The following is a 23,976-nucleotide window of genomic DNA, read 5'->3' on the forward strand; positions in this document are numbered from 1 at the left end:
ATATATTTAGAGCCTCCGAGGTCTGGATTATGCTATAAGGAGAGGGAGGTGCTAAGGCCCTAAAGCTATGGCAAGGAGTGTTCTCAGCCAGAGCTCAGGGAGCCAGTGAAGGAGTGTGGTGAAGGGGCTTACAGAAACAACCTGGGGAAGACCTTCCCACGGATCAATTCTCACTTCTTTCTGCTATTGCACTGATGACCCACAACATCTATGCCTCTGGACAGAACAAGTGGAGGGCAGCCTTCTACTGAGATAAAGCCCCACAGCTTTCCTGTATGAGCTGCCCTAATCTTCATGCCTTTGGTGATGCCAAGTGTGAAATGGTGAAAGATCTCTTCCACCTTCCTTCCTGGTCAAAATAATGAAATAACAGCATGCCTGCCCTATTCTGATCATATATATATATATTTTTTTAATTGTGAAAATACCATACAGAGGGGTTACAATTAGATGAATATTCTGATTGTTTTAAAAGCAACTATGAACAGAGTGTGGTAGTGTGGTTGCAGTCCCAGCTACTTAAGAGGATGAGGCCAAGTAACTGTTTAAGGCCATGATTCTGAGACCAGCCTGGGCAACATAGTAAAACAGACCTATTTCAAAACTTGTATTCTTTCTTGCCTTGTTTGCCCCTGCTTCTCCATTTAGTCATTCATGTAGAAAATACTTATTGGAATCTACTTTGTGCCAGGCACTATGCTAGGAGCAGGGCACTTCCACAATTCTGTGGGGGAGTCGACATGGGAGGTTGAAAGATCACAAGGCCGGAAGAAACACATTTGAAGTCCTCACTCTTTGACTAAATAGCTGATGACTCTGGGTAAGTCATGTATACTTTTGGGACCCTGGTTTTGTTGGTGACCAAACAGAGATAATAACACCCTCCCATCCTACTTTATGGGGGTGCTTGTGAAGCTGGATGGAGACTATGGAAGTGAAGGAGCCTTGAAAAATATAAAGCCACTAGACACATGCCAGGGATTAGTTTGTCTCTAAGGTGGGATGGGGTGGGGGTTCCAGGAAATAAAGCTTAAAGGAAATCCTGGCTGCCTCTCCCAAATTGATTACACTAATTCCATCTTCCCTGAATCACTGAACCTGTACTCAGGGCAGGAATCCCTACTCTGAAATTTTTCTCTCTTAGTGTTACCAATGACACATTTGTTAGTGATCACTTTGCCTTAAGCTGGAAGATGGCTCTTGGGGACTTGCAGGACAGCAGGACAACTCCAGGTCTCAAATTCCTGATAATAAGAACCTCTTCCTCCCACCTGAGCCCATCCAACTCCAACAATTGCAAACAATTGTTTGGGTAGTCACCATACATCTCTTTCAAGAAGCGTGGGGTTCATGTTGAGCAGTAGAGGATTGTTGAAAACTGGGGAGAAGGTTCTGTGTTCTGCTCCAATAGCTTAGATCTACAATAGAAGTAGTGAAGTCTTTGCAGAGGTTTTAACTCATTCAACTCATCTTTGAGAACAGTTATCCTTTTTTTTTTTGGTCGGTCATGGGGCTTGAACTCTGGGCTTGGGTGCAAATCCTTCAGTGTTCATAGGACATTGGTTCCAGGACTCCCCATGGACACCAAGGATGTTCATGTTCCTCATATAAAATAACATAGTATTTATATATAACCTACGCACATCCTCCTGTGTATTTTAAATCATCTCTAAATTACTTAAAAGTACCTAGTACAATGCAAGAGCTATGTAAATATTGGCTATATTCTACTGTTTAGGGAATAATGACAAGAAATAAAGATGGTACATGTTCAGCACAAACATAATTTTCTTCATATAATTTCAATCCACCATTAGTTGAAACTGAGAACGTGAAACCCAAGGATCCAGAAGACTGACTATATTATGCTTGTTATGCAAACACAGCTTCAAAACAAGTTCCTGTATTTCCAGAGGCATTCCTCTCTACTTCTGCTGTCCCAAGAAAACACATACTCTAAGGAAACATGGGGTTGTGCTGGGCAAAAACAAGTCCACTGGCCTCCTTCCTTCCCCCTGCAAGAATTTCACCCCAAATACCTTTGATATAAGAATGTCAGAGCTGATGGAAGAGCCAAGAAGGCTTGGACAACCACAGCTAAACCTGGTGCTTCACTGCACAGATCTGTACTAGAACTAGAATGGAAGCCAGAGGGACCAAGAGTAAGAACCCCAGCCTTAGGCCAGGGAACCTGCAGCTAGCAGGTCATTAGAGGAGGCACAGAGCAGACACATTCTATACTCAGCCTTCCTTGGCAGCTTCAGAGCCCATCCCTCTTGTGACTGCAGCTTCTCTCAATGTCTTCATAGATTCCCTTGTCACATCCATCTCTCCCAGACTGCTCCTCTTAATAAAGTGCCCCCGTGGCTACTCCAGACAGCCTGATGTTATCCTTCACTCTCCCGCCCTTCTTTCCAGTGTGGGCCACATAGCAGTGATGCGGGCCTCCTGGGTCACAGTACAGTTTCCTGGAGGAAATGCTTCCTGAGCTCCCAAGCTCAAGCTTCGCTGAAGCTGTGGGTGTGGGTTTATCAAACATTCCTGCCTTGCCTACCAAGGAGGCCACGTCACTGGATTTAGATCCTTGCCCTGAGTTCACATCCTTCTTAGCACGTTTCTTCTTCCCTGGACCAGTTGCCTTTCCCCAACTCTATAACTTAGATCTAATCTCAAATTCCTTTTCTCAGTGATTGTCAATAAATCCCCCATTTATATCCCCCCTAAAAAATGAGCAGAAGGCATCAAAATGCAAAGGAATGAACCACTGATGGTGAAATCTCAGCCACAATGACAGGCAATTGAGGAGACACATTTGATCACATCATGTTTACCTATGTGTAAGGCTGGCCCTGAGGATATTCTGGCATTTTTTCCCTCAAATATAATGAAGACTTGGGATAATAACAAAGAAGGAAATAGAAAATATACCAGACTGGGAGGCAGAGACAGCTTGCTGTTCATCCCAGCTCTGGCACTAACAAGAAATATTGCTCTACACTTTCTTTCTAAGCCTCAGTTTCCCCATATGCCAAAAGAGAACCCTGGGTGAATTGATTTCCAGAGTTCATTCCCCTTTTAATGAGCTCAGATTCTCAGCTCTTTGAAACAGACTGCTGTTCCTCCAAGACTGGGCCTAGATTCCAGGACATTGGGTATGGCCTTGTGTGTGCAGAGGAGTTAGACAATTGGTTGGCTCTATGAACATGGGTCTGGCACTGCTATTCAATGGTGCAGTCGGTCTGACTCACCCTTTGCTATGGGCATGAGGGGAGAACTTGTCCCACATCAGGTCTTACCACAAGGACCTATAAGGTTTCTATTGCTATCAATCTGCCTGAAAAAAAAAAAAAAAAAAAAAAAAAAAAAAAAAAAAAAAAAAAAAAACCTTATGCCCTCCATGTTCCATCTGCCTCAGGATCAAAGCTGATATTTCCCCCAGGGAATACCTGAAATACCATTTCACTTGCTCAAATCATGCATTTCAACCTTGATGATAGACAAGCAGCTACCTCTCCCATCCCTCTGGAGTGCCCTTGAATGTCCTGGTACTTCTTCATCCCCTCCAATCCAAACCAAAGGATTAAAGTCTGACCCAGCAGGGGATTCTCAACACTTCCAGTTCTAGTGGATGTCCATTGTGATTGGCCAGTGCCCTTCCCATATATAGGCTTTCCCAAATTTCTAATATTGCCCTAGCCTAAGATTCCATTCTAGTTCAGCACTCCTCCACTTCCCAGTGCCTTTTTCTAGGAAGACTTATCAGGGATGTCTCTCAACTGAGGGCACCAACCCCCATTAGTGGGTTCTGAGGAAGCAAAAGAAGGCAGCTAGGGTGTGGGGAGGAGACTGGCTTTGTAGTTAGTGGCAACTGCCCTGGTGACCTTCTGTGCTGTGGTGTGGATTCAGTTGCTAGAGACAAATGTGTCACATTTAAAGGGATGTTTCTTCCAGCAATCACCCTGTCCCCTCTCTCCTATGCACACACTCATGTTGCCCCTAGAGGCTGTCAGGCTCTCCCTCTTGCTTCCCAGGTCCACCTGGCACACTTGCTGCTGCATTTTTTCCCTCCTTTATTTCCCTCCTTCATTTCCCTCCTCCATGGCTGACTTATCTCCTGCTCTTCTAGATCAAGCTTCCTTAGCATCCAACCTCCCACCTTGGACCCTCTTCTTCTTCTCTGATACCCTATTTCCTTAGTAGGGAAAAGAAGCTCCAATGGGTGCTTTGCCTCTGTGGTGTGAATGTTCTGTTCTCACTGGGAGGAGTATTAATTTGCTCTCATTTGTGAGCTACTTTGTTAATGTTCATGGCCTTTTCTTAATGTGTAATGCTGCTTCCTGCTGCCTTTGTTGTCTCCCCACCCACACCCTGCTTAACCTTGTAATCACAGGCCCTTCCCTTGTGGAGAGGAGGGCTGGGCTTTTGCAAAGCACTTTATTATACATGGTATAGCAGTTCATTACATTCTCACCACCACTAAGGAAACACAGTGGGTGAGATAACCATTGATTCATGTGGGGAGACTGAGGATCAGGGTAGGTAAGGTTTGTGAGCCTGATAGCTATTGTGTGATAGTCAAGCAAGCCTAGTACCACAGCTTTCTGCCATAATACTCCACATGTCTATGCCACTGACCTCAGAGTGTACTACTCCTCAGAAATGTGTATGTATATATGTACACACATGTATAATTTGACTTATAGTAGCAGTTATACAACCTCTGAGGGACAGACTTCTGCACAGTACTTTGAAAAAGCTCCCCAGAGCTAGGTGCTAGTGGCTCACAACTGTAATCCTAGCTACTTAGGAGGCTGAGATCTAAGGAAGTAGGAAGCCAGCCCAGGTAGGAAAATCCAAGACTCTGACCTCCTATGAACTACAAAAAAAGGGGCAGGAGCAGAGTTGTGGCTCAATGGTTGAGCACTAGTCTTGAGCAAAAGCAGTTCATGGACAGTGCCCAGGCCCTGAGTTTAAGCCCCAGAACTAGTATAATTCTCTTTTTTGTGGGGGGGTCCTGTCATGGGGCCTGAACTTTGGGCCTAGGTGCTATACCTCAGCTCTTCAGCTCAAGGCTAATGCTCTACCACTTGAGCCACAGCGCCACTTCCAGCTTTTTTTCTTTTTGCTTATGTGGTCCTGAGGAATCAAACCCACGGCCTCATGCATGCGAGGCAAGTGCTCTACCACTGAGCCACCTTCCCAGCCCCCATAGCACAATTCTTTTAAATAAAAAGCTTCCCAGGAAATTCCAATGTGCAGTCAGGGATGAGAACCATATCCTGAAAGAAAGAGGGAGGAGAGAGGGTGGGAGGGAGGGAAGAAGAGAGTGAAGAAGGAAGGGAGAGAGAGAAAAGGAGGAAGAGGGTCAGAGAAAGGGAAAGAGACAGACTGATTTGACTGACGGAATGACTGACTTGGCTTAGTAGTTCTCAGGAAGAATTGTGGCCTACCTTCTCTGCCTCAGTTTCCTCCATTTTGCAGGGTTCCTCAGCACCTTGGACTGGCTTTGTAAGTCAGTCCAGCACTGGGTTTGGTATGTGAATGTGTACAAATAAAGAAACATACTCCTTTTCCCAAGATAACTCATCTTGCCATGATAACTTCTCTTGGTATATCTTTAGTATCTTCTCTTTGATAGGGTGGAACTAGATTGCCTGGATTAGTCTACCTGAAGGTGAAGGATAGGGACTGTCTGGTTCCTCAACTGGAAAGAGATGTTCCTCAGGTAAGGGACTGAAACTCCTAGGGATAATAATTGTCCTAATATCTACCATGTGTTAATCACTCACTATGTGATTGGCATCCCAGTTTCATGACCTCTGTCCTCATAATTGCCTTCTGAAGTATTGCTACTCTTCCTATTTTACATATCAGTAAACTGAGGCTATAGAGGTCATTACTTTACCCAAAAAAACCACCCAGATAGGTTAAGCAAGGAAAAGTGTCTTATTTTAGTTTGTATAATGTTTTCAATAAACTTTTATTGTTAATATGCAAACATCCTCAGATTTCATATCATATCATTCTTTCATAGCAATCCAAATTTCTGGCTGCTTCTTTTACAAAATCCTACCTGTCAACTCTGCGCTTTAAGGACCCACCCAAAAGTAATCAGCTAGAGCTAAGTAACAGTGCCCCCTTTTTGATATGGGATGGGCTTCCTGGGCCCACACAGTCCTGATCACTCCCTTCTGTATCCTCATTACAAAGTGTATGTCAGTTGCCTTTTAATAGTGTACTTGTACTACAGGGTTGCTGCTGTTTATTAAAAGAATAATAACGAGAAAAACAGAACATTTCTTGGGCAATACAGCTGATCTTCCTCTAATGAGTACAGTGACTCATTTGGGTCTGGTCTGTAGGCATCTGGGCTTATAATCCCTCTCTTCCCTTCCCCTCTGCCTGCTCATTAACAAGTAGAGAGGAAAAGCCAAGAACTTCTGCCTTGGCCTGTTTGAGAGAACATATTTGTAAATGGCCAAGGTTAGAAATGGCCTCTGGCAGATAGAGGCAGGCCAGGTATTTATTGGGAAGAAAGTTTGGGTTCCCAGAGGACCTCAGCAATAGGTATGATTATAACAATTTTACTACTGATATTAAAGTAGAACCCTAACATGTCTGTTTCATGGGATTACAAGGAGTAAAGGAGTATGTGTATGCAAATATACTTAGAACAGTACCTGGGCTCAGGAAAAACTCTCAACAAATGTTAGCTATTTTCATTAATTTCCATGTTAGTTTCCCTTTTGTCCTACTCTATTCCCTCCTTTTCTCCTCCCTCCCTTCCTTTCTGTCCCCCCCCCCCCCCCCCCGCACTCAGCTACATATCAAGTCCCATCACCTACGCTATAGTTTTGCGTAGAAGTTTTAGGCTAATCTAGACAATAAAGTTGAACATTAAACAACCCTGTGATAAGCCAAGAGAAATATTCAGATGCTTCTTCTTGCTGAAGCAGTCTCCTTTTATGGCTAATCATAGAGGTTTTACTGATGTTATATTAAGAAAAATAGCATTTCCTACTCCAGAAAGAAAACAGTCTTGTCTTTCTCATTCATATTTTCATTTACTTGCTTTTTTTGGTGGTACTAGAGGTTGAACTCAGGGCCTCAAGCTTCCAGACACTCTACCACTTGAACTAAGCCCCCAGCCCTTTCAGCTTTAGTTATTTTGGGAATGGGGTCTCATATTTATAATGGAAATCTGGATACAATCCTATTTATACGTCTTTCATAGCTGAAATGGTAAGTATGTACCACCACACCCACATTTTTATTGGTAGGAATGAGAGTCTTGTTAACTTTTTGTCTTGGCTGTCCTTGAACCACCATCACCACGAGTAGCTGGGATTGTAGGTATGAACTTCACTTGCTATTTCTTTATGCACAGAATAGCCTTGTCTACCTGGTCATTTCCAATGTATCCTTCTTTCCTTTCTCTACCCCTCTGAGGTGACTTTGTCTGGGAAATTCTCACTGATTCTCATCTACCCCTAGGCAGTGTTAATTTAAAAGCCTACCCTCTACTGGAAACTACAGGGCAGGATGTTTGTCTTGTTCACCAGATCTCCAGATCCCTAATAGGAGTAGGTACTGTTTAAGTGTGTTCTGAATGAACAGAAGTGTTTAAGGGATCACCCTAGCAATCATATTTCCTAGGGTTCTCTAGTTCCTAGCAGCTCTATTAATCCTGTGTTCATCTGAGCCAAGTTTTCCCAACTAACATAAATTCTCTGCACAACTCCCAGGACTACTCTAACCTAAGGCTTTCCTTTGGGCCAAGGAGTATGACTTTTGGGGGAGCAATTCCCAACTTTCACCAAGTCCTTATGCCTTTGAAAAGCTGGCCACTGTGAGAGAACTGAAAACTTTTCAGGGTACCCTCAAACTGCTGAGAATTTCCTGAGCACCAAAACATGAGTGCTTTAGGACCCATTTCCTTCAAATCCTGGTCTTTTTCCTGAGAAAACATATTTGATTGTTCCAGGTCTGCATCAGAGGAAAGTTCCAAAACTGGGATGCGAGCTGAGCAGCTATTTGTGGGTGAGTGGGGTTCCAGAGGGCCTTCAGTCACACCCTCTACATCAGTACAGGACTTCCCTCAAATGGTTGCAGGTGCCAGTCTTTTGTGGTAGAACATGCTAACATGCCTAAGTAAAGTTTGTCTCACCAACCCTACCACCTTAACACTGACACAGAGGCCATGAGGGTCTGCTGAGCCCTGCTCTAATCCCTATCCAGTGTAATCCCAGTCATCATCGCCAATCTCAAACCAACTTCCCTATGCTGTTTTCCTCTAGACATCCACATTCTTTTGCCAGGAGCAGCCTGTCTGCATGTAAAAACAACTTCAAAGTCATTAACATGAGACTATATCTTTCTGAAAAGCCTGATGATCCAGAGACATTAGCAGATACCTTTGTGCTCCTGTCTCAGGAGGAACTAGTGTCTCGTCAGCTGGTTGGCACTGGGCCAAGAAGTGTTCTGCCTAGCACTCTCCAACTTTGAGAACACATGCCCTGGGATCCATGGTGTGCCAGAAGAACCAGGTGAGATAGAAGAACAGTGACAAGACTGAGAATGTAAGGTTTCAGAAGGTATCAATAGTCATTCTGTGCGTGTGTGCACGCATGCGTGCACGCACATGCACGCTCGCGCACGCACGCGCTTGCTCCCAGCCAGAAACAGCCAGAAACAGGCGGGGCCACACATTGGCATGAAAATACCACCCACACTCTTGCTATAAGACTCACATGTGATTTGCCAACAAATTGCAAATTAACCTCCTAGTGAACAGATTAATGGTATTCATGGTAATTTACACTCCAAGTTTCATAGCAACAGACTTTGAGCATTCTGGTTGCATAAGAATCCAAGGATTTTAAAGTTCCTGGAGACATTGTAATAATTAACCTGATAAGCCTATGCAAATTATCCCCAATTTGACACTGTCATTTTAGAATCTAATACCCAGGGTATTGGCCCAGAAGGTGGCCTGGTCATAGCTCCAAGTCCTTGGCTTGGGGTACTGAGCAGACAGATGTCAGTCTGCATTCATCTATGCAAATGAAAGCCTCTGAGCAGAACTTGCCATCAGGCCTGATAAGGGACTGAACAATTGTAAGTGCTCCTCTGAATGGTGAGGAGAATGGATTCATGTCTTCTGGAGAAATGAGGAGGGACCTAGCTCATGTGCACAAGACTGACAGGGTTGTTGGGGTCCTTGTTTTGATAACACAACTTCCTGACTTGAGAAGGAGTTTGGGCTTCCCATCTGAAGGTTAAGACGCAGTAGCTAAGTGTCACTAAAGTTTTTGTTGTTTTTCCAGAAAGAGCAGCTTCCTAAAATAGACCTCAAAGCTGGGGTTCCCAATTTCATCTCTGGGAAGGTGAGGTTTAATTGGCTATATTGTCCATTTTTAGCAAAAAAAAATCACAGAATGTACTTAATTCCCTCATCAAATCAATCAGCCCATGAGCACAGCTTGTGCGCGCTCTCCACGGGTGGACTAGTTCCTGTCTAATAATGTTGAGCCTCAGGGGGTGGCCACTCCTCCCTCACCCCAACTCCATTCTAAGCTATATCCTTGACCTCTGTCTTGTTTGATCTCTTGAACTACCAGAACTCAGTGAGTTCCCAGGGAAGCAGAGAAGAGTGTATCCTAGCCCACTGGCTGCCCACGGTGGTGGCCCAGCTCAGTGTTCCCCAGGGTCTCAGGTGATGGCTCCTTGCACTACAGCCCTGCAGAACAGCTTCCTTGAGTTTTCATGGGGGGATGAGGGGAAGAAGCTGTTTAGATAACCCAGATCCAACCTTTCACTACTAATCTTCCACCTGGAACTCACTGACTTCTTTTTGGACTATAAGGCCAGACAGGGTGATGATCAGAGACGCCTCACCATGTTTGAAGAGCTAATACTATGAGAAGATAAAACACTCACCACTTATACCAATAGCATTCAGTAATAGCTATCTTTATGTGCTTTTGTGAGCAAGCTTTAGCTAAGTCAGGATTTTAAAGGCATGGAAGACCTTACCTGAAGCTACTGTCTTCTCCAGATGGGTATGCTCAGCCACCATCATAACATGCTGCCTACGACCCTTCTCATTAGGCCCATGTCCCTGTTCTCCAGGGCACAGCTCATCACTTAGCATCTGCTGTACTGGCTCACAGAACTGTAGGTGCAGGACCCTAGGTACTATAAGAGGAAGGCAAATCCATTCACCTGAGAGCATTGCCTGGGGATTCAAATAATAACTGATGACAATGACAACAATGATAATGCTAATTTTATTGGGGAACATTTACTACATGCCAGTCACTTTACCTGAGCTTTACATGCAGTATCTCATTGATTAGTCACAGTAACTCTGAGGTAGGAGTTAAAACAACATATTCAAGGTAATAAGAGGTATTGTATAAGTAATAAGAAGCAATGCCAACTTGAGTGACAGATGCCAGAGAGTAGGAATTTAAGCCTTGTCTTTTTATTCTTTCTTTCTTTCTTTCTTTCTTTCTTTCTTTCTTTCTTTCTTTCTTTCTTTCTTTCTTTCTTTCTTTCTTTCTGTTTCCCTCTCTCTCCCTCTCCCCATCTGTGTGTGTGTGTGTGTGTGTGTGTGTGTGTGTGTGTGTGTGTGTGTGTGTGTGTGTGTATGTTGCTACTGGGGTATGAACTCACTGTCTGGGTGCTATTCTTTAGCTTTCTCACTCAAGGCTGGTACACTTCCATTTAAGCCACACCTCCACTTCTAACTTTTTGCTGGTTTATTGAAGGTACAAATTTTACAAATGTAGGTATCACTGTTTTCCAAATGTTAGGCAGAGATAATAATTAACAAAATTCACACTCATTTAAAAATATGGTCAGGTATGGTGTTATATGCCTGGATTCCCAGCACTCAAGAAGCTGAGGCAGAAGGATTGTGAGTTTAAGGCTAGCCTGAACTTAGTGAGACTGTCTATAAATCAATCAACCAATTTACATTCAGGTTAATTAATTCATTGCTATTTTATGTATTTTTCCATCAATGGATACTAAGAATAAAATTGTTATCAAGAGGCATCTTATCCTTGGCTTCTGTCAGATTAGAAATAATGGGCATTTTGTGCAAAGAGTACTTCTACTAAGTGTCTTCTCATCCATGAACTTGTACATTGCACCCTCTTTCCCTCCTAAGGCCCTATATGTGTGTGGCAGGGTAGGGAGCTGTATCTAAAGCTCCCTTTAGTTTCAGTCTCTCATGGCACAGTATATACTGGGATCCTCCAACATGCCAAATGAGGTTCCTAGATGCCAGGAACAATGCAGTGAATACAACGAAGAAAAATCCATGTTCCTAAGGAGCTTGCAGTCTACTGAGACAATAGAGACAACAACCAAACTAATAGGTAAATTGGGTGATAGTTTAGAAAAGAATTACTTTGGAGAAGAATAAAGCAAGAGAAAAGGAAAAGAGTTGCTTTGGGGAAAAATATAACAAGAAAAAAGGAACACAGGCTTGGGGATGAGTGGTTGCAATCTTAAATAAGGTTGTCAGGTTGTCAGGTGCTAGTGAGAAAGTGACAAGGAGCAAAGTGGTTACAGGAAGGGGGCAGTTGAGCTATGGAGGAACAAGGAACAGCATGTGCAAAGGACCAGGGTAGAGTGAGGGGGTAACCAGGTACTGTGAAGTAGGCTGGCATTGCTGGCAGTGTTTGTGACAACGCATGTGAATGATTGTGTGGAGATAGATTCAAAAGCAGGCTCTATTATTAAATCTCCATATGGGCCACTTGGAGACTTGCTAGTAAGATTTGCACTAGTCTTAGGCACAACTATAAAGACAATGTACAACCCATGTGTCTGCCAATCCTAGTTCTTTCTTCTGTCTCCTCAGCTCATTTGCCCCCTCAGAATTCAGATCCTCTTCAGTATTCTCTGCCCTCAAAGCCAGCCCCACATGCCCAAGGAATAAATAGTACATCCTGGACTGAGTACTAGAAAGAGTATGTTCTACATATTAGAGCCTGCCTCTACATTCTGCCTCTTTCTAGCTGTGTGACTTTGTGATTTTCTTTGTGTAAAGTCAGCTACTTCGGGCTTCAACTTCTTTAGTGGTAAATAAGCATAATAAGTCAACGTGAGTGTTAAATGAGACAGTACATATAAAATGCTAAGCATTTATAGTAAATGGCCAAGAAATGGTAGCTGCTATCATTCATTCACATCCAGGTATAAATTCAAAGAACAAACTGTACTTTGGTCTGTGGAAAGGCCTGTGGATTTCTTGCAAGGAATTTTTTTTCAGTACTGGGACTTGAACTCAGGCCCTTGTACTTGTTAGGCAAGTATCATACTACTTGGGCCACATCCTCAGACATTTTTGCTTTAGTTTATTTTGCAGGTAGAGTCTTATGTCTTTGATCTATGGCTGGCCCAGGACTGCAGTTTTCCTATTTCTACCTCCTGTGTAGCTGGAATTACCACCTTTTCCAGCTTGTTTTTTGAGTTAGGATCTTGCTAACATATTTGCCTGGGTTGGCCTTGAACCTTGATTCTCTCATCTCCATCTCCCACTTAACCAGGATTATAGGTATGTACCTTCATGCCCAGCAAAAAAAAAGTTATTAATATACCAACTATGCATTGCCAGTAGAAAAAGAGAAAAAAATCAAGTGGACTCACTATTGCGGGGAGTATACTAAATGTTTAACCTTACAAATAGACACTGATAGTTGATATTTACAAACCATTGCTATCAGTGGTTATCTGTTCCCATTGATTCTGCATTTAATTAAAAACTGAATTGGGGCCTTTCTAGCATCATTGAGTGGATGAGAAATTTAAATAAAAACTTGGAAGTCCTGATCCAGTGTAAGGAAGTTTTTCCATGTCTTCTCTTCTTTTATTCAGTTGCTTCTGCTTTGATGGAAATGTGTGGAAGAGATGGAAAGCACTGCTTCAAACCACAACAGGCAGCCCCTGGGGTTGGCAGGCCCTGTAGCCATAGAGATCTAATAGTGTAGTTGGTCTTCCTTTGAGGTACTATTGTGCTTACACATCTCACCTGGCCTGTGAACAAACAGTTCTGGCCAACCACAGGAAATAGCCACAGAACTTGATGACAACCTCCCCAAAACCCAGCTGAGAGCTTTGCCTGCTCTGAATCAGAGTTTCAGCATGGCAGCACCTCACTGCAAAGAATAGTTGAATCCTGGACAAGTTTCTTATAAATCTACATTTTACATACCAAAGCCTCTTTTTCCTTTAACTTTTTACATAATATTGAAGATATGTTTCTCTGAGAGGGAAAAACAGTGCCACAAGACTTAATAAAAATCATGTTTATGAATGCAATGCAGCAATACACTTGAAAATCACAAATGTGAATGGAAAAAATGAGAATTTTCTTATAAAATATTAACAATGCCCCCAAATGAGTTGCAAGACCTGAATACAAAATAGCTACAGTTATTTTGATGTTTGGCACAATAGCTTAAAGGCCTAAAAGAAAAACAATGACAGCTTAACTGCATAGAACACACCGGACTAAAAAGTTGCCTGGCTTCTATAAAATTGCATTGATAATATTTGACAGCAGGAGATCATGGAAAATTCTTTGGGTGCTGGAGTCCTGGACCTAGTACTCAGGAGGAGCTGCTGGAGTTAAGAAACAAGCAGGTTGATCTGGGCCTGAGACCAGACCAAGGAGCCCAGCTGAGGCACTGTTTAAAATGCCCCAGGAAATGAGTTAATTGGGAGCAGGGGGTATGCAGAGACTTTCTGGTGACACAGATTCAGAAGACTTGACACTGATATAAAAGGACTTTGGACTAATGTATAACCAGTCTTCCAATTTCCAAAGGATTCTCTCAAGTTTCTGAAAAATAAACATTTTTTTAATGAGGGACTTTCTAGCCTTAGTATTTCTCCAAAGTATGTTCCAGAGGATGTCTATGTAGTCTCATAAAAAGGCTGCATAAAGGGGTTCCATGGATGATATAATTTGATAAATATCATTCACCTAAATCAATACTTTTCAGGATTTAATGTGCACACAAATGCACCGACGATCTTGTTACAATGCCCCTCCTGACTAGGAAAGTCTGGGGTGAAGGTTTGAGATCCTGCACGTCTAACAAGCTCCCAAGTGATGCCTATGGAGCCAATCCTCAGGTTGCACTTTGGATGGCAATGCTCTAAATGTCCTTTTGGAGATTCGTGATGCTCATTAGTATATTAAAAGCTCTGCAAAATCTTGTAGTAGAACTTAGCTTATCCAACCCAGTATTTCTCCAAGTCATTTGTACCCAAAAACCTTTTTCTCCTCATGGTACCTATTAAGCCTTCCCACTAGGGATACCACAGAAGCCAATTTGGGAAATGCTAGTCAAGCTAATAATACTCCACCCAGAGTGACTTTACATCATCTGAGAAATGTACATTTTGGGTCACAGCCACAGACTGTATTCACAGCTAGTGAATAGCTCTGCAGAGACAATGGTATGTCAGAGTTGTGAATTACCTTTGCTTTTCAAAGTTAGATGACAGCAAAATATCATAAAACTCTATTTTCCATCCTGCCATGCTCACTACTTTCCAAAGTTCTTTACAACCTTAATGTGGCTTGAGCTGAAACAACAACAGGGATAAAATGAAGAGGTTTGAAGCAAGGAAAGGATGATTATTTTGAAAGAGGAATGAAATGGGATGGTGCGCAAATAACACTGAACATAGACAGAAGGTAAGAGACTCAGTTAGAGCAAGGAGAAGGAGGTGGCATTGTTAAGAGACACTAGTGGGCAGGGTGTCTTGGGGGGGGGGTGTAATGAAAAGGATATATACTTGCAGAGTTCTATTCTCCTGAATGCAGAATAAGAAAACACAAGTCTTGTTTACCAGGCCTCTGCCACTGTATTTTCTCCAAGTTCTATTATACAAATTATTTGACCCAGAATCCCTCTCTGAGAAGATGTCATATGCTTACAGCACTGGTTACCAGATGGAAAGAAGGATTTATCAGGAGGCCATCTACTCATGCCCATGGTGGCACAGCCTATGCTTCTGTTTTTCTCTGGCGATGGGTCTCAGTACTAGGGGTAGACAATGCTCCTAAAAGTATAAAAAGGAAGAAATGAAAATCTGTGCAGACAGAACTATATGAAAGGTAGAGTGATACAGGATGTAAGGTTCTGGAGTCAAACAGAGATCACATCCCAGCTCTATTATTCAATGGCTATGAGGCCACAGCGTAAATAAATTAACCTGTCTAAAAATTTTTTTAAAAAATAAATTAGCCTGTCTAAACTTCAAGTGTTTTTTCTTCTCAAATTGGCTGAGTAGGGCAGAACCTGGTGGTACATGGTTGCAATTCCAGCACTTGTGAGGCTGAGTCATAAGAATCATAAGTTTGAGGCTAGACTACATAGTGAGTTCCAAGTACCACCTTAACTAAGTAAACCAACAGAATGGAGCTAAGAAGAGTATCTATCTCTTAGCCATATGAGAAATGATTTCTCACTGTCCTAAAAGATTTAGTACAGTATGCAATAGATAATAAGATCTAAGTAACTATGAAGCACTATATTATTATTATTATTATTATTATTATTATTATTATTATTATTGTTTGTTCAGTTGTTTTAGAACAGTGCCTAGGGAAAAGAAAAGGGTTGACAAATGAGAGCTCACATGATGATATGAACATGACCACACTGACAGCAGTAAGGTTGCTGTTATTAATGAGGATAAAACTTGGGAGATTGGCATCAGTAAGTTGGTAGTATGTGAGGAAGTAGTGTGCTTTGAAAGTTACTAGGCTCATATATTCCTAGGTCTGAATCCTGACCCTGGTACCTAATAATAAATAACCAGTTTTCCCAACTGTGAAATGCATCCTTACTGTGGTGAGAATGAAATGGGATGATGTGTGACATAGGAAGCCCATCACCTGTCCTGCTGGAAGCATTGACAGCTGTTAAGTAATTAGCTAGTGAGCCAGCAGAGAATTGGAGGGAGCTCTGGGAAGGGAAGCCTGGGGGTAAAGGTGCCCTCACAGGTCAAACTGTGGATTACAGACAGGCCTACGAAAGGCTTACATGTAATATGTGCCTTTCCACATACAAGCATTTCACACACATGAGAAGAATAGGTTAAAGCCCATATGCAGAATGGGCTTGTCTGCTGAGGAGAATTTTTAGTGTACAGAACTTCTTGATATATGGTTTAAGGTGTTTTATTTATCCTTAGTACCTTTTAGCTTTAAAAAGGTATGTCCTAGAAAGAAATGAATAAAACGAACCAGGCTGTTAGGTCCAGGCATGCAGGTTTGAGTCCTCTTCAAATCTAAAGGCTGTAGCCCAGAGACTGAAATGTGATAGCGTACAATAAATATCCACTGACTGAAAGGTCATGCTTTTATCACAGTCTTTTTTGTGTGTGCTGGTCCTGGGGCTTGAACTTAGGGCATGGGTGCTATCTCTGAGCTTTTGTGCTCAAGGCTAGTGTTCTACCACTTGAATCACAGCTCCACTTCTGGCTTCTTGATAGTTAATTGGAGATTAAAAAGTCTCATGTATTTTCCTGCTCAGGCAGCTTTGAACCATGATCCTCAGATCTCAGCCTTCTATGTATCTAGGATTAAAGGTGTGAGCCACAGGGGCCCAGCCATAAAGTATTTTTTGTAGAAATTGTCTCTCTGTCTGTTGTTTAGGTCATGAATCAAGGATTTTTTTTCCATCTGCACTTAGGAAGTCCTTTCAGTCTGTGAATGGGCCAAATTTGAATATTAGCCATAAGGGCTAGACACCCACAAGTACACAAGAGTCCCTCCAGTGAATACACATTCAGTCACTCTCCAAATGCTTTGCCAGATTTGGGCCTCCTCTGAAAGATGTGGGCCCAGCTTCTTTGGATGGAAATAGCAGAGCATGAGTCTGTGATGGTTCTCAGAGCCAATAGAGTTAGAATGATGAGGCCATTCAGGGTCCTCCTCAAAACCTTGTGGATCTGGGGTGAAATTTCAATCATCTTACCAGCTGGCACCAGAATACTTAAGGAGGAAACTAGGCTGGCTTTAGGAGATTTTCTTAAGCTGCTTGCCTTGACTGCATGGGCAAGGCAGAAGACAAAGCAAAGGAGGCAAGAGCTTAGTCCTCTGTTTAAGGCTGAATGATGCATGGGAGTTGCAGAAGGAGCAGAGAAGAAAGCACAGGCAGAAGAGAAAGGGGAAGAACAGAATCAGGGACTGGAGTCTGACTAAGAAAATAACCAAGAGTTCTCTTGGATCTGGGATTTCTCACATTAATTCAGTTATTTGTGCTACTGTGAGGTGAATCCTTCTGTTTCCCCACACTAAGTCTCTGGGTAAATTGTTATCTAGGTGAGGTTAGGGAGGAAAGTGAAGTTCTACATTTTGATTGATATGAAAATATGTAACAAACCTATGAAACATGCAGTGAAACCTACACTTCTTAACTGTGGCTGCATCTTAAGAGTCATTTAGGGAAAACTTCTAAAACTTAGTGATGTTCCCAAGGCCTTCCCTCAGACACTGATGTAATTTGTTGGGTGGTATCTGATACCAACATGCTCTCAAAGCTTTGCAAGTGCCCATGACAGGCAGCCAAAGTGGGCAATCCATCACAAAACTCTTTCAGTTGCCTGAGGTTAGAGTTGAAGTCTTCCTGGCCATGTAGAGATCATGAGTTCTGGAGAACTGAAAGGCAGGGGAGACCCTGTGGACATAACAATAACTGATGTCATTCATCTCTGAGTTCTCTCTAGGCTGTCCAGTTTTCCCTACCTAGGGAGGGAGCTTGTGGAAAACATCTCCTTTCCCTCTTCCATTGTTGAATCCTCTTTCTTTCTTTTTCTTTCTTTCTTTCTTTCTTTCTTTCTTTCTTTCTTTCTTTCTTTCTTTCTTTCTTTCTTTCTTTCTTTCTTTCTTTCTTTCTTTCTCTTGGTTGTTCAGCTTGAACTCTGGGTTTGAGCACTGTCCCTAAGGCTCTCTGTAATCAAGTCTAGTATTCTACCACTTGAGCCACAGTGCCATTTCCTGGATCTTATTTCTTTGTGAACCTACTTTTTTTTTCTTTCCATTTTTGCTTAATTTATTTCTCTGAAGACCACCTCCTTAGAATTTCCAGAGAGAAAATACAAAATGAGAAACAGACTTGGTTTCAAATATACAAATGGTGTGCTGGAGTTAAAGCATGGCCTACAGCATAGTGACAGAGGGATGTCAGCTCGCTCCGGGGCACTTCAGTATTCCTGAGGAATAAACTCGATTCTCTTCCTCCCAAGGGGGTATTCTAGGCTCCATATAGTCACTGCTCCTGCTCTTTTACATATTTTCCAAGGAGAAGATATGGAGACTGGAAATCATACTGACAGTTGGAGTAGGCCATCCTCAGTCCCATGCCAGAACCAAAGGCTAACGGCCATGTTCTTCTTTTAAAGAAGGTAAGTGAGAAAACAACTCCTAGTCCAAAACCAGTACTTATCTTCATGACTGTATCTGCCATGCACCAGTCCCACTTCTTGCCAAGGTCAGACTCCGACATGTTCCCCACCTGCAGCTCCAGCTTTTCCTTACGGTGGGCCCCCACCTGTGAACCTACTTTTGAGACTACTCTTCACAAGTAAAAGCTAGTGAACCAAACAGAAATGTACATTTTTTTTTGGTCAGTTGTGGGGCTTGAGCTCTGGGCTTGGGCGCTGTCCCTCAGCTCTTCAGCTCAAGGCGAGCACTCTACCACTTGAGCCACAGCACCACTTCTGGTTTTCTAGTGGTTTATTGGAGATAAGAGTCTCACAGACTTTCCTGCCCAGGCTGGCTTTGAACCGTGATCCTCATATCTCAGCCTCCTAAGTAGCTAGGATTACAGGCATGAGCCACTGGCGCCTGGCTAAAAATGCACATTTTTAACAAAGAAAGACCTTAAGGACAATACCTTGACTCATGGCAATAATTTTCAGAGACCATGGCAAACTGTGGAGAGAATATTTTGTGGTCAGAAGGAACTTGGAAAGTCATCAAAGCATACCACATGAATAGATGCCATGTGGATAGATACTGCAGATTACTGCAGATCCATGTCTGAATTATCTAGAACATTGAGGTCCATTCTATACTCACTGGCATCCAGGGAAGATCTGGCCTTTTTTTTTTATACAACTGTAATGCCTTCCTCTATTCTTCCAGTTTCCTCTAAGCTCTTTACTTCCAAGCTCTTTACTCCTCCAGTATTTTATGCAGCTCTGAATAAAATAAACTTCACAGGCCAAGCTACCAGTTAAAAGCTCACTCCGTCATGGCCAAGGCAGGAGTCAGCATTTTAGCAGCAGTTTTGCTGCAGCCAGAGAAGGCAAAGGCAGAGAATGGCAGGCTGCAGGTGCCAATTCCCTGGTTTTATAGGCCCGAGCTTGAGGGATGGATCATCCTGATTCACCTCCTGAAGCTAAATGTGACAAATGAGTGCTCATCAGTGGGAAAATATTCAGCAAGATAGAAGCAAGCAAGGAGGAACAGTTCTCTCTTCCCTATGTCTTTGCCAATGGTGGGGGGTGTATCAGGGGGATCATGTCAGATCTTAGTGGTTAGCACAGGGATAGAGTGGACCCAAACCCCATTTCCCAGGATAACTTACTCACAGGCAGGAGCTTGAATTGAGTATACTAGAAGCTATATCAGAATGAAACCTGTTAATTTGATGAATCCTTTCAGAATTTTACAGATACTTTTTTTAACTGAACATGTAACAAAGGTGCTTTTGAAAACCTAGTAAGCCAGTTAAATTGAGGCAGAAATCTGCATATTTTCTAGCACAATACAAAAAGCTTAAATAGTCTCTGCATCTGAATATAACTAAAATATTTGGTTTGTTCCGAGATTCTTCTCAGTAGTTCAGGCTTATTGGAAGAACTCTCTTCTGCTTCAACACCCCCCCCCCATCATCCCCAACTCCCCAAAGGAAATCTTGACTGACAACTTCCTGCAGTGCCTATCCTACCCTTATCTCCCCTGCCTCCTGCCAAAGACCCACTGAGTCCTAACCCAGTTTCCTGAAGAACTGCTTCTGTGGCCCAGGAACCCAAGCTCCAGGTCCAAGTGGCTCATCTCTGCACTCCAGCTCCAACTCATTCCTCTCCCCTTACCAAATTTCTTAGTTGGCTTGGCCCACCAGAGTGACTAACTTGGAACTTTCTTTTAGGGTATATGGTTCTTTCCAAAAGACTTTAAAATAATCAAGAAGCAATTTCTAACCAAAACCAATCAGAATCCATGGTTTTCTCTCCTTTATAAACCTCACATCCTAGCACAACCAGCACTTTTGCCTTCCTAATTAGCTAACTGTATCATTTAGGATACATTCACAGACCAGGAAGTTAACTGTATTGCTAGAGGATGCATTGGCAAAAACAATCACCAGGAACTCCAGCAGAGATAGTCACTGGACTCCTCCAAAACATGAGTGCCTGTCCAGGATTCATCTGGATTTGGACCTGTTTTGAACTATATAATCATGAAAGGACCTTGGGTTCCTGGACTTCTCTTGCTGTTGTGACCACTCCAGGATAGGCACCTCAGCCTACAGCACTGGCCTGAGTCCTGGCTCTAAGACCCAGCACTTGGACTGCCTCTGTCTTTTCCCCCTGGTTCCTCCTAGCTGAAGCCCACTAGAGCTCTGGCCCTCAGTTCCCAGGGAAGCCAGCTGGAGCAGTGATGAAGCTGCCTGTCAGAGCAGGAGATTGATGGCAGGTCCTCACGTGCTTTCCCTACCCTTTCTTCCACTGTCTGACTTCTTCCAGCTGGAATCTAGGGAGGAGGTAAAAAAGGAGATGCATAGTTATTCCACTCACATTTTTCTTTCTTTAGGGTATTTTGTCAAGTCCTCACTTGAAGAAGCTCAGTTGAGTAGATGCTATCCTCCCTTTCCGAATGGGGAGGTCCAGGGAACCCATCTCCCTCCTTTGGTGCCTCCCCTGGTTGGCCTAGTGCTGGTCTTACCTGAAGCCTCTTTGCTCCTCAGCTGTACTGTTGGGCAGTTTGCTCCAGGCCTATCTAGCTACATAAGCCACTGCTCCATGGTAAAAGCCCAGTGAGCTCATTGGAAAGCTTGGGTCTATGCTGCCAAGAGTGTAGGAAACAAGGGCTCTTAGCACAGCTAGAAGGATCCACTCTAATCCCAAAGATGGATTTGTCTTCCTCAGCCTCCTCACAAGCACATTCCTACAGCCTTGCCCCTGGCCTGCCACAGCTCCTCCCTTGTAGCCCAGAAAGGGTAAGTTAGGGACCTGGTAGGTCATAGACACAGCTCTGTGTGGACATGACAAAGCTATGCTGCTGAGAGTCTCTGGCCACTATCATCCTCTCTGTGTACCAGGTGAATGTCTATTTTTTGCAGTAGAAAGTGCCATCCTCCATCCAGACAAAGGCAAGGAGCAAGAGCAAGTTGCTCATTGGTAATCCTGTCCTACACAGGACCTTCTAGCCCAGACTGAGGATGTATTCTGGCTGCCATAGCTAGTTACAGAGAGGCAACTAGGAGGACAGGTGACAACAACAACAAAAAATGCCAGGAGGAGTAATTCAGAAAAAAACAGTTGGCATCTTTCTTATTAGGAAGGAAATTGGGCATCTACAATATAGTGGCTAAGCTAAGCAGGTAGACAGAACACAAGGGCTGAAAGAACTTAGAAATGGGCTGGGAAGGTGGCTCAGTGGTAGAGCGCTTGCCTTGCATGCCTGAGGCCCTGGGTTCCATTCCTCAGTACCACATAAGCAAAAAGAAAAAAGCCGGAAGTGGCGCTGTGGCTCAAGTGGTAGAGCGCTAGCCTTGAGCTGAAGAGCTGAGAGACAGCACCCAGGCCCAGAGTTCAGGCCCCACGACCGGACCAAAAAAAAAAAAAGAACTTAGAAATCTGGGAATTATTATAATGGTGAATCCTAGGCCCCATGAGATCCACATGACTCTGAGTATCCTGCCCTTACACTCAGGTGGGTGGCTAGCAAGAATCAAATGTGTCAGTTAGAAGCCAGGATCTACAAAGTTATGGGGTGAGTCTCAGCAAGGAACTTAGGAAACTCAGGAAGGATTCACAGGCTTTACAAAAGTTTTATAACAAAGTTTAGAAGAAGCTATTTCTGGATCAAATGAAAGAGAAGCTGCTTCGTCAGGTGGACTTAGCCCTATACCAGGGCACATAGTTTGGGGAGCAGAGCATGGGCTGGATTTTTATTGCCATGTATCCCCTTGGCCAAGAACCTTTTGTGTGGTAAACCCTGTACAACTATATGTGGTAGTTTTGTCTGCAAAAAAAAATAACTATACTTCTCCATAAGTTCAGGAAGAATGAACTGCTGGAACTTTGCCTACCTTCTGTCCTCTTTGGTTCAAAGTATGGGAAGGACTGGGTCTATGGATAGAGATAATGGGGAATCTGACTGGAGCACCAGACTAGTGAGACGGTCCACTGTAAGGCCAAGATAAATATGCCTTTTCTTGTTACGAAGTTATTTTTCAGAGTCTTGTGCCCACCAGCAACTTTGTATCTTGTTATTTTAACTGTATTCTGTGTTGAAAAGAATGCATACTTTCTGTGCCCTCCAACCTTTCCCCATGTACTGTTGTTTAACTACTGGCCCAATAGTGTTGGCACTCATTCATGCCCACTCTTCGGGAATCTTGTCCCCTCATACTCTGACCTAATAGGAATATTGTTATGCTACTATATTAGTGATCTTCAGTTTTTCTATCTAAACAATGGTGATAGATTAAGGACTCTCCCTGTTTTGAAAGACTGATGCTCTACAAAGTCTATTATTTTTGCCCCAAGATTTTCTCCCTGACTCCTCCTCTCCAGTAGATCAACAAAGGGCTTTGGAAGGGAGTGAATAAAAATATAAACCCTTGGGCAGGATTCAATGACTGTCATTCTTTGAGTTGCACGTTAGAGGAATCAGGCCAGGTGCAACTCAGATCAAGAGCCTGGGATGAGACCAATGAAGATGGCCAAGCATGTAGTCTAGTCAGCCAGTAGCTACCTACTAACAAGCACGTCACTGACATTATCTTCATTGTAGAATGGCCTTTCCAGTAAGCCTCTGGTGACAAAGGAGCGAGAGGAGGAGTGGCTGAAGAGGAAGCAAGGACCTACTGGAGACAGGGCTGACTCCAGAACAGGGCCACCTTGCTGTGGGAAGATGGGGAGAAGGAGGGAGAGCCTCTTCCAACACTGGGTTTCAATCAGTGCCACCTTGCAAAGGTGTTTGAGAGGAAAAAAAATCACTTGGCTCAGGGTTTTTTGTTGTTGTTGCTCAATATTTTTTTTGTTTTGCTTGTTTTTCTTTTTCCTTGACAACAGTATAATGTATGTCAGTGTTTCTTTTTAAAGGACTGGATTAGGATTCAGGAGCTCTATTTTATCTGCATTAATTAACTGGATGGCCTTGGGTAAGTCCCTTCCCCTCAGCTCAGGTTACTTATGTGCAAAATTACGAAGAAAGTGGAAGCAGCAAAAACTTCCCAGCTTTCTAACCTACTTATATTTATCTGTTATTAGACCTTCCATCATCCTAGGCTCTTAGCCCCATTTCTTTTTGATGCAGATTCAATTATTTTGAAACATAGCTATCAAATGTAACATGGAAGGGGATTTAGTTTCCAAGAAGCTAAAGACACAGAGATTCAGGAAAAATCTCCAAGGGTTCATTCTGGCCAGCTCTTCTCTAGCTCAGCATGTTCCCCTCCCATTAGGTCCCATCATGCTTGCCCCTCTCTCTTTTTCTTTTTTCTTCCTCCCTTTCTGCTCATTCGTCCCTCCCTTTTTCCCTCCCTCCTTCCTTGCTTCTCTTTCTCTCTCCCTCTTCCCCCTCTTTGGCTTCCTTCATTCCCTCGGTGGCATTTATCCTTTGTGGTGATTAGTGTAGACAGTAGGCAAAAGCTGGCCAGGGGAAATGCAAATTAGGTTACAGCCCTTTTCTTCTTGCATAGG

General features: G+C 43.1%; 1 protein-coding gene and 1 pseudogene across 4 annotated transcripts in view; both read right to left on the bottom strand.

Annotated features, from left to right (window-relative positions):
* Frmpd3 (FERM and PDZ domain containing 3) overlaps positions 1–23,976 on the bottom strand; it is a 144,827-nt gene that overhangs the window by 87,912 nt on the left and 32,939 nt on the right. The gene's annotated exons all lie outside the window — the stretch shown is intronic.
* On the bottom strand, positions 18,306–18,542 carry LOC138839427 (MICOS complex subunit MIC10 pseudogene; annotated as a pseudogene).

Source organism: Dipodomys merriami, unplaced genomic scaffold (assembly GCF_024711535.1).
Source record: "Dipodomys merriami isolate MVZ:Mamm:240054 unplaced genomic scaffold, mDipMer1.0.p SCAF_3, whole genome shotgun sequence".
NCBI lineage: Eukaryota > Metazoa > Chordata > Mammalia > Rodentia > Heteromyidae > Dipodomys > Dipodomys merriami.